This window comes from Pseudorca crassidens, chromosome 10 (genome assembly GCF_039906515.1).
Source record: "Pseudorca crassidens isolate mPseCra1 chromosome 10, mPseCra1.hap1, whole genome shotgun sequence".
NCBI classification, from domain to species: domain Eukaryota; kingdom Metazoa; phylum Chordata; class Mammalia; order Artiodactyla; family Delphinidae; genus Pseudorca; species Pseudorca crassidens.
The window spans coordinates 25193292-25202875 of record NC_090305.1 but is presented as its reverse complement, the minus strand read 5'-3'; positions in this window follow the sequence as shown (position 1 = coordinate 25202875).

Here is a 9584-nt window from a genome sequence, read left to right as displayed (position 1 = left end):
CTTCTTTTTAAAACTTGAGCAGGGACTTCCCACAGATGCATGAAAAATATCAGGTTCCCTCTCCTTTTTCCATCCAACACCAAATACTTAGATACCCTCCACTCTGCTTCACAACTACAAAATGTGTTTTTTTTTTTTGGTTCTCTAACATGGAATATCATTTTTTTTCCATGAAACTAGGTTGTCAGCCACTCCTCTCACCACATATTCGTCATCCTGCCTCTTCGTCTTTTCCCCAAGACCTGGGATCAGATCAGACCTTCTTAAAAGATACATCTGCTTGGAGACAAGTGATGCTGCTTCATTTTCTATCCCTATTGGTTGAAGAGAAAGGTTAAAGGGATGGGGATTTCCAGGAACGCTTTCTTTCTTACAATGCTTCAGTATGAAAAGCTAAAATGCCTTCCTAAAAAGGAATTAACCTGGACCTGAAATAACAGATGAGGCAGATTCTGGGTTTGAGGGCTGAGCCTGTAGGTGCTGCCTTTGAAAAGAGAGAAGATGCATTCCTTCTAAAAGGACTCATCTTTCCCTCTTTATCAAATGATATTTCCTAGTGCAATTATGAGAACATTAGTGCCCAGTAAATTCAAATCTTCCTTCCATTCTAACTGTCCCTTCTTAACCTTGTAACTGCATCGGGATTACCAAAATGGCTTGGTTCATTTCCGCTTCTATTTGCAGCTATACAATTTTGCTTCGTTGGGGGTAGCTTCACTTTGTATTTTCCCTTCTATTCCTTAAGGAAGACTTTTCTCTCACATCCACCAGGACTCTTCTCCCTGCCTGCATCTTTCATCCTTTATTGTCCCTGCATATCCTTCCATTATATTTTATTTGCCTCTTCTGCTCTGTAATCAATTAACCTGAAACATACCCCCTTTCCTCTTTTCATGACTCTTACTACCTCACATAAATGGAGAACTCCAATCTTTAGTTTTTAAGGTTCTTATAGATTTGTAAAACATTTTATCCATTTTCCCCACTTTTGACAACATATGGCTCCACCAATTTATGCTCTGACTATACGTTATAAACAAATCTATTGAAGCTCTTGTTGTAGTGTATTATAACAAGACTATGTAGGGTCTGAACTCCTAGGAGCAAGATCTACAAATCCCATTCATCCTGGCAATGTCAGCACCTTGAAGAATGCTTCACATAATCTTCAGCACTAATACATTTTTACTAAATTTATAGTCTTCAGAGAGAATATTCTTTTCTTTTTTGAATTCAGAATATAATTCCTGTACTCCTACTCTCACTTCTAAAAATAGTATGAAATGTTATTTGTAGGGTTGTTACAAAAATTAAATGAGATAATTGAAAACTGCTTAATCAGGACCCAGAACTATTGATTTCTTTTTCCATCATTGTCCCTGCAGTTTCTCATGATAACCAGCAGGTGGAGAGATGGCCCTTAATACCTCTCTCTTCTTTCAGTCCTGTCTCCACCAGAGATTAAATTTTTACCAGCAATGAGATATTAGCATCATAGCAATTTCCTTTCCATTTAATCCTGTCCAGGGGCTTTCCAAAGATGCCTGAAAAGGAATAAATATCCTGATTATAGCACTCTAGACCCATCTAAATCATGCTTGAAAACCAAAAGGGGAGAGTTCTTGGCAATCCACATAGCCATATCCTGTTTCTTCTCACAAACTCTAGATATTAGACCTTCCTCTCACCACATAACTCATAACTTGTCCTGACTCCACTTTCTCACAAGATCTTGAAACCAGACTAATACTAGGACCATTACAGTAGCATTATTTGGTGGAGACAAATGCTGTTACTTCACTTATTGGTTGTATAGGAAGGAAAGTGATAGAAATGAGAATTTCCATAAAGTATCTTTGTTCAGCAAATTGACCTGCTTCATCCTAGAAGAAAGAGCCTAGGACCCAGGCTAGAGAAGCAGCCTGAGATTGAAGGACTGGATCTTTTGATATTACTCCTGAAAAAAGAAAAGAGGCAGTTGTTTTTTTTTTAAACTGAAGTATAGTTGATTTACAATGTCATGTTACTTTATATATATGACATATATATATATAAATATATATATAAATATATATATAAATGTATATATATATTTCAGATTCTTTTCCCTTACAGGTTATTACAAAATATTGAGTATAGTTCCCTGTGCTATACAGTAACTCTTTGTTGTTTATCTATTTTTTATATAGTAGTGTGTATATGTAAATCCCAGACTCCAATTTATCCCTCCCCTTCCCCCCATTTCCCCTTTGGTAACCATATGTTTATCTTCTATGTCTGTGAGTCTAGAAAAGAGCTGGTTCTAAAAAGCTCTGCATTTCCTTTCCCTGCTCATCCAATAGTAGTACCCTTACAGGTTTGTGAAGACACCAGCCCTCCAGTCTCACTCTCACCTCCCTAGAATTGAAGCTCTTCTTATGCCTATATGACACCTGGGCTACCAACAGTTGATTTTGCTGCTTTGCATTTGTATATCTCAGTTCATCACTTTACTAAAGAAGTAACTGCTCTGCTCAGCCTCTAAGGCCTTTTATACAACAGGTCCTCTCTGCCTATCTGCTCTTATTCCACACTGTTCTTCAATGTGGACATTCACTCCAGGCAATCAGGGCTTCTCCTAAAATTTCTTCATTCCTCCTTCCCCCAGTACTTCCAACCCCAAGCCAGTACTGTTTTTGCTCATATGATTCATGATTGTTCCTTTTCCACTGCTGTTCTTCTGAATCACATCTTCCTCCTTCTCTGATTCAAGTCTCACTTCTGCAAACGAACTACATTTTCAAGTTTCTTCTAAATACTTCAACCTATATGAATATACCCTTTTTCTACTATGTTTAAACTTGATTACTTTAAAATAATACCCATTTGTATTTTCATTGCAATTATAAATGTCTGTCTTCTTTTTTCTTTTTTTAAATTGAAGTATAGCTGCTGTACAATATGTTGCATGTGTACAATACAGTGATTCACAATTTTTAAAGGTTGTACTTCCTTTATAGTTATTACAAAATATTGACTATATTCCTAGGGTTGTATATTCTTGCAGCTTATTTTACACCTAATAGTTTGTACCTCTAAATCCCGTACCCCTATGTTGCCCCTCCCCTTCACTGTATTTATTCTTAATGTATTGTTTATTAATTCAACAACTATTTATGATTACCTCCGCTGAACCAGGTGTTTCTCCAGGAACTGAGAAAGAATGGTGCACAAAGAAGATAAAAGTCTCTGACTCACAGAGCTATTATTCTATGTGTCTTTCTTTCTTTCCCGGTGGAGATTGATAATCCTATCTTTATCTTGGTATTGCTAGCCACGAGCACTCTTTTGAATATAAGAGGTATCCAGTAAGTGTTTGCGCTTTGAATTTCACCAGTTGTACTCCATGCTTCTATGTCCACATAGCACTTAGCATGATGCTTGACGTTCATAGGTGAGCAGGATTAAACTTGCTGTTTAATTGATATCACTGAATCAAGGAGAAATTAAGATGAACATTAAGGAAGAGTTTTCTGACTTTGGAAGTGATGATTTTAGGGGTAATCTCTGCCATGCCACTCTCCTTCCCCTCTTTGCATTTTCACACTTTGGTTCATTACCTTCCTAAAGGTCACCTTGTTTCCCAGATTTAACTGCCCCTTTCCTTCCAGTGATTTCCAAAGTATTCGAGAGTGTGTTCCTCTGTCGTTCTTATTCCTCTTTTTCCTAACCATAGAAACTGGAGCCCAGCTAGTGAGAGGCTTCTAGAATCAGCATGATATGCTTGTTGAAGGTCCTCATCAGGAGTTTTCCTAGTACATCCCATGATACTCACTAGTTGTACCCAATAAATTCTTACTATCCCTATTTAAATGTTATACTTGTGACTGCCAGGTAATCTTTTTCTTTATGACTAGTGAACTTTGTATCCTATTTTTAAAATCTTTTTATACTTCAAGGTCATAAAGATATCACCTAACATTATCTTCTAAAGATTTTATTGCATTGCATTTTTATATATAGATATACAATTCAACTGGAATTAGTTTTGTGTATGGTGTGAGATAGGTGTCAATTTTCATTCTGTTTTTTAAAATAAGGGTATCCAACTGATTCAGCAGCATTTATTGACAAGACCATCCTTTCCTAACTGCTCAATTGAAAACAATTAAGTCAAAAAAGAGGCACAAAAGAGAACATACTGTAATAATTCAATTTATATAATGCTACAAAGCACGTTTAGAAATAAATGTCAGGCTGGGAAAGTACATGGAAAATCAAGGAAGTGATTGGTATAGACATCTGGATAATGAATTATCCTGGGAGAGAGAGAGAGGAGTGTGGATGGAAAGCGGCACATTATGCACTTACAGGGTGTTGGCCCAGTGTCCCCCGTGTTCTATTTCTTGATCTGGGCAGTGGTTTCATGAATATTGGCACTATAAAAATTAAGTTGTACATTTATGCTTTCTGTGTTTTTCTATATGTGTGTTCTACTTCACTACAAAGTATTAAGAATGTAAAATGTTTAATTTCCTGACTAGACCCTTGTAGTCAATATTACTGAGTATCACTAAGTGATCAGCATTTTGCCATGTGTTGGGGATGCTGCAGTTAATTGAAAATACAGTGTGATACAACACAGCCATTTCAAGGCTATGATGAGAACTAAATGAACTAAAGCGTCTGGAAGTACATAATCAGTGCCTTGTAGAAAATAAATGATAATTCATTCTTTGATTTTCCCTTCATTTGTCTGTGCAACCAGAGTTGGGATAGTAGATCTCATTAACAGTCCCCATCGCTTCTAGGTCAGGAACAGCAGGGAGATACAAGCATCACAGCTTTTTATTTGTGCTTGTTAATCATAGCCAGGGACTTCCTACATAGGTATGAAAAGTCAGGCATCATGTCTCTATCAAAATGCCTATCTCCTCCAATCCTCACTCCACACTTTGCTTTACTCTGCAAATACTCTTTCCTCGCTAACCACTTAATCATGTCCTAATTCATTCCTCTAAAGGATATTTTTGGCTTTTATTATCAACATCTAACTTAGTCATTCTGTCCTTTCCTGATTTCTACCCAAGACTTTAAATAAGACCTTCTGGTCAGATGTATCTGCTGGAGATAAGTGATGCTGCCTCATTTTTTATCCCTATTGGTTATAGGGAAAAAACCCCCCAAACAGTTATCTGAGGAAGGATGTGGTTTTTCCAGCAAATCTTTCTCTTTCTCTTTCTTTCTCCAAAATGTCTCACTCAGAAGGAAAGAACCAACTCACAGGCCGATAAAAGGGATGATTTTTCTATCTCCAAAAGGAAAGAAAAGATACTTCTAAAAGATCTCATGTTCCTCCCTTATTCATCAAATATCAGTTTTTTTATATTATACATGACTAGGAGTCCTATATTGTTTATTCCTACTATCATCACACTTTGTTGTCACACTCTTTGCCCAACCCCTCGTAACTAACCTTGGGTTGCTGAAAGTTTTCCTAGTTAATATTTTTTTCTAATCTCATTCCCATCTTTCTAAAAGATGTAATTTTACCATTTTTACAATGACTTATCTAGCATAGTTTAACTCTGCATATCCACTCTCTCATATTGCCCAACATTATTTAGGTAGGATTACAATTCTGTCATAAAGGACTCTTCACCACCTACTGCCTCCTGACCACTCCCTCCCTCCTACGCATATGATTTCACTGTGGTTCCTATTCCCCACATGTCTCTAAACAACCTGAAACATGACCCCTTCCTCTATGTTCTAAGTCTCACTTCCTCCAGAACGCACGTCTCTACAAATGCTTCCTTGTTATTGTAAATTATGTTTTTACTTGGTTTTAATTATTTTGTTTTATCAATTTGGATTTTGATTGTTTTTTTTATAGATGTTTCTACTGTAGGTCTTGTAACATTGTTTTACTTTAATTTTATATTTCTGTCTTTATTGTGGGTTCTAGTTTTCTTAAAAGTACGATCTAAATCATATATATCTTTTTATCCCTAGCATGTGGCTCCAACAATTTCTCCTACATAGACACAGATAACTATTCCTTCCTAGAAAATGAGAGGATGAACTGATTAGTGACCAAGGGTTAACCAGTCCCAGGATCATGTCCCAGATGACACTCTGTGCTCCTTATTTTATAATTTATTATTAATCACAAAAGATTTTCTGGATGCTTGCTCTTTGGGTCTTTTGAATGTCCTTTATTCTACTTTCTCCCAGTCCTCAATATATCCACAAAAAGTCTCATGAAAACTGTATTCTGATATTTTATAGAATTACCTATTTCAGACCCTCTTGAGATTGATCTCTCATCTCCTCATTCTTCTGTACCAAATGAAGTGCAAAGGGGCTAGTGTTAGCCATGTGCTTATTTTGGGCCTCTGGTCAGGAGCTTTCCTAGAATATCCTGTGGGAATCAATAGCTTTGCCCCAGTGTTTTCCCATTATTTTCCCATTATTCACTATCCCTATTTAATGCTGCTGCTGAGGTATTTCTTCTTTTCTTGACTAGACTTTGGTAATCCTGGCCCATGGCACCATCTTGGTTCATTCTCCATATCTTATTGTCCTTCTATGGCTCACATGTGCTACTTCCTGTGAACCATCTGTGCTCTTGGTCACAGAACACAATGCTCAGCTTTTTCCCCAGGTCCTATTCCTTCTCCCAAACATTTGCATTTAAAAAATGTTTCTTCTCGGGCTTCCCTGGTGGCGCAGTGGTTGAGAGTCTGCCTGCCGATGCAGGGGACACGGGTTCGTGCCCCGGTCCGGGAAGATCCCACATGCCGCGGAGCAGCTGGGCCCGTGAGCCATGGCCGCTGAGCCTGCGCGTCCGGAGCCTGTGCTCCGCAACGGGAGAGGCCACAACAGTGAGAGGCCCGCGTACCGCAAAAAAAAAAAAAAAAAAAAACACACACACACAAAAAAATGTTTCTTCTCTATCTCCCTTTTCTACACTTACCTTCTTTTATCTGCCCTAATATTCACAAAAATATTTCCAGTTCTCTTGGGACCTTTCATTAAAAAAAAAAATGTTGAGGCAGTCCAAGATGCCCATGTAGGAAGACCCTGAACTCACCTCCCATGAACACACTGAATCTACTGCTCTATATGAAACAGTTTCCTCTGAAAAAGACCTGAAGTAGCGGAGCAGCTACTTCACATTGCAGACAAGAAAAGGGCCACACGGAGGTAGGTAGGAGAGGCTGAGACTAGGTCTCGCCATAAACCCCAACCCTGACACAGCAACCGTAATAGGGAGGGAACCCATAGGCCTAGAGATTCTTTCTGAGAAGCAAAGTGTTCGTACCTCGACAAGGCATCCAACTTTTAGTACCTGTACCTGAGAGACAACCCTCCAAAACATCTGGCTTTGAGAACCAACAAGACCTGTGGGACACTGGCAAACTGAGAAGACACGCTTAAAAGGGCTTATGCACAGATTCACTTGCCCCAGGGTCTAACACAGACGCAGTCATTTCAAAAGGGCCCAGACTTTACTGAAAAAGATTTATTGCTAATCTTTTTTTTTAAACATCTTTATTGGAGTATAATTGCTTTACAATGGTGTGTTAGTTGCTGCTGTATAACAAAGTGAATCAGCTATATATATACATATATCCCCATATCCCCCTCCTCTTGCATCTCCCTCCCACCTTCCCTATCACACCCCTCTAGGTGGTCACAAAGCACCAAGCTTATCTCCCTGTGCTATGCAGCTGCTTCTCACTAGCTATCTACTTTACATTTGGTAGTGTATATATGCTTCTTATGAACCTAGGGGCAGGACAGGAATAAAGACGCAGATGTAGAGAATGGATTTGAGGACACGGGGTCGGGGAAGGGTAAGCTGGGACGAAGTGAGAGAGTAGCATGGACATATAGACACTACCAAACGTCAAATTGTTAGTGGGAAGCAGCTGCACAGCACAGGGAGATCAGCTCTGTGCTTTGTGACCACCTAGAGGGGTGGGATAGGGAAGATGGGAGGGAGACGCAAGAGGGAGGAGATATGGGGATATATGTATATGTATAACTGTTTCACTTTGTTATAAAGCAGAAACTAACACACCATTGTAAAGCCATTATACTCCAATAAAGATGTTTAAAAAAACATATATATCTATGGAATCTAAAATTCAAAAAATTTGAGTTATTTGTCCAGTGCCACATTGTTAGTTCTAGAACTTAGATTATATTATCAAGTCTGAGTATATAGAAATTCCCTTTCTTCTAAGTCAGCATACCCCTTTTGTGTTAGATTTATATATACCACATTATTATATATAAAATGTTCTGCTCTTATTTGCTCAAAATGGTAACTAGTGATTAAATTATTTGAAGACAATGCCAAATGATGATGAAGATATTACTTGCTTTAGGAAGTTAAGGAATAAAAAGATCTTGTGAGCTTGCTATCATAGGGTTATAAAAATAAAAATGTCAATATATTTATTGAGTATTTATTATATGATCAGCGCTAGGAAGTGCCACTCTTTAATTTCACACTTAAAAATATACTGTGAGGGGCTTCCCTGGTGGCGCAGTGGTTGGGAGTCCGCCTGCCGATGCAGGGGACACGGGTTCGTGCCCCGGTCCGGGAGGATCCCACATGCCGCAGAGCGGCTGGGCCCGTGAGCCATGGCCGCTGAGCCTGCGTGTCCGGAGCCTGTGCTCTGCAACGGGAGAGGCCACAACAGTGAGAGGCCCGCGTACTGCAAAAATAAATAAATAAGTAAAATTATATATATATATATATATATATATATATATATATATATATATATACTGTGAGGGATATACTATCATCAAATCTGTTTTGGAGATCAAGAAAAAAGGCTCATGGATGCTAAAACTGACGTAAGTAGAAGAGGTCATCTTCAAATTCAGAAGTTCTGATTCTACAGCTTGGGATTCTAACCACCATTAGTGGATAGTGGCTTGATTGTGTCTGAATTACTGACAAAATTTCTGATGTTCATATGCACAGTGTGTGTCTTGGACGTGTGTGTGTGTGTGTGTGTGTGTGTGTGTGTGGAGGGGTGCTGCAAGGTCTGCTAGATTCAATACAAAAGAGACATACCTACTGTATAGCACAGGGAACTCTGCTCAATGCTATGTGGCAGCCTGGATGGGAGGGGCGTTTGGGGGAGAATGGTTACATGTATATGTAGGGCTGAGTCTCTTTGCTGTGCACCTGAAACTATCACAAATTGTTAATCGGCTATACTCTTATATAAAATAAAAAGTTAAATAAATAAAATAATAAAAAATAAGATGTAAATGTCTCTTTTTTGTTGTTATTGACAAAAAAGAGACATTTACATTAAAAAAAGAGACATTTACAAAAAAAGAGACATTTACATTCATTCTGCATTTATTAGTTGAAAAGTCCATATGTGTCCACACTTTCTGCAGCCTGCCATGGGCATGTGTTAAAGAATACAAAGAAGAAGTACTAAATATCCTCCTCCTTCTGAGGCTACATTAGCAAGTTGGGCTAAGGTTGCCAAATTAAATACAGGATGCTCAGTTAAATCTGAAGTTGTGATAAACAACAGTAATTTATCAAAATCGAAATTTCACTG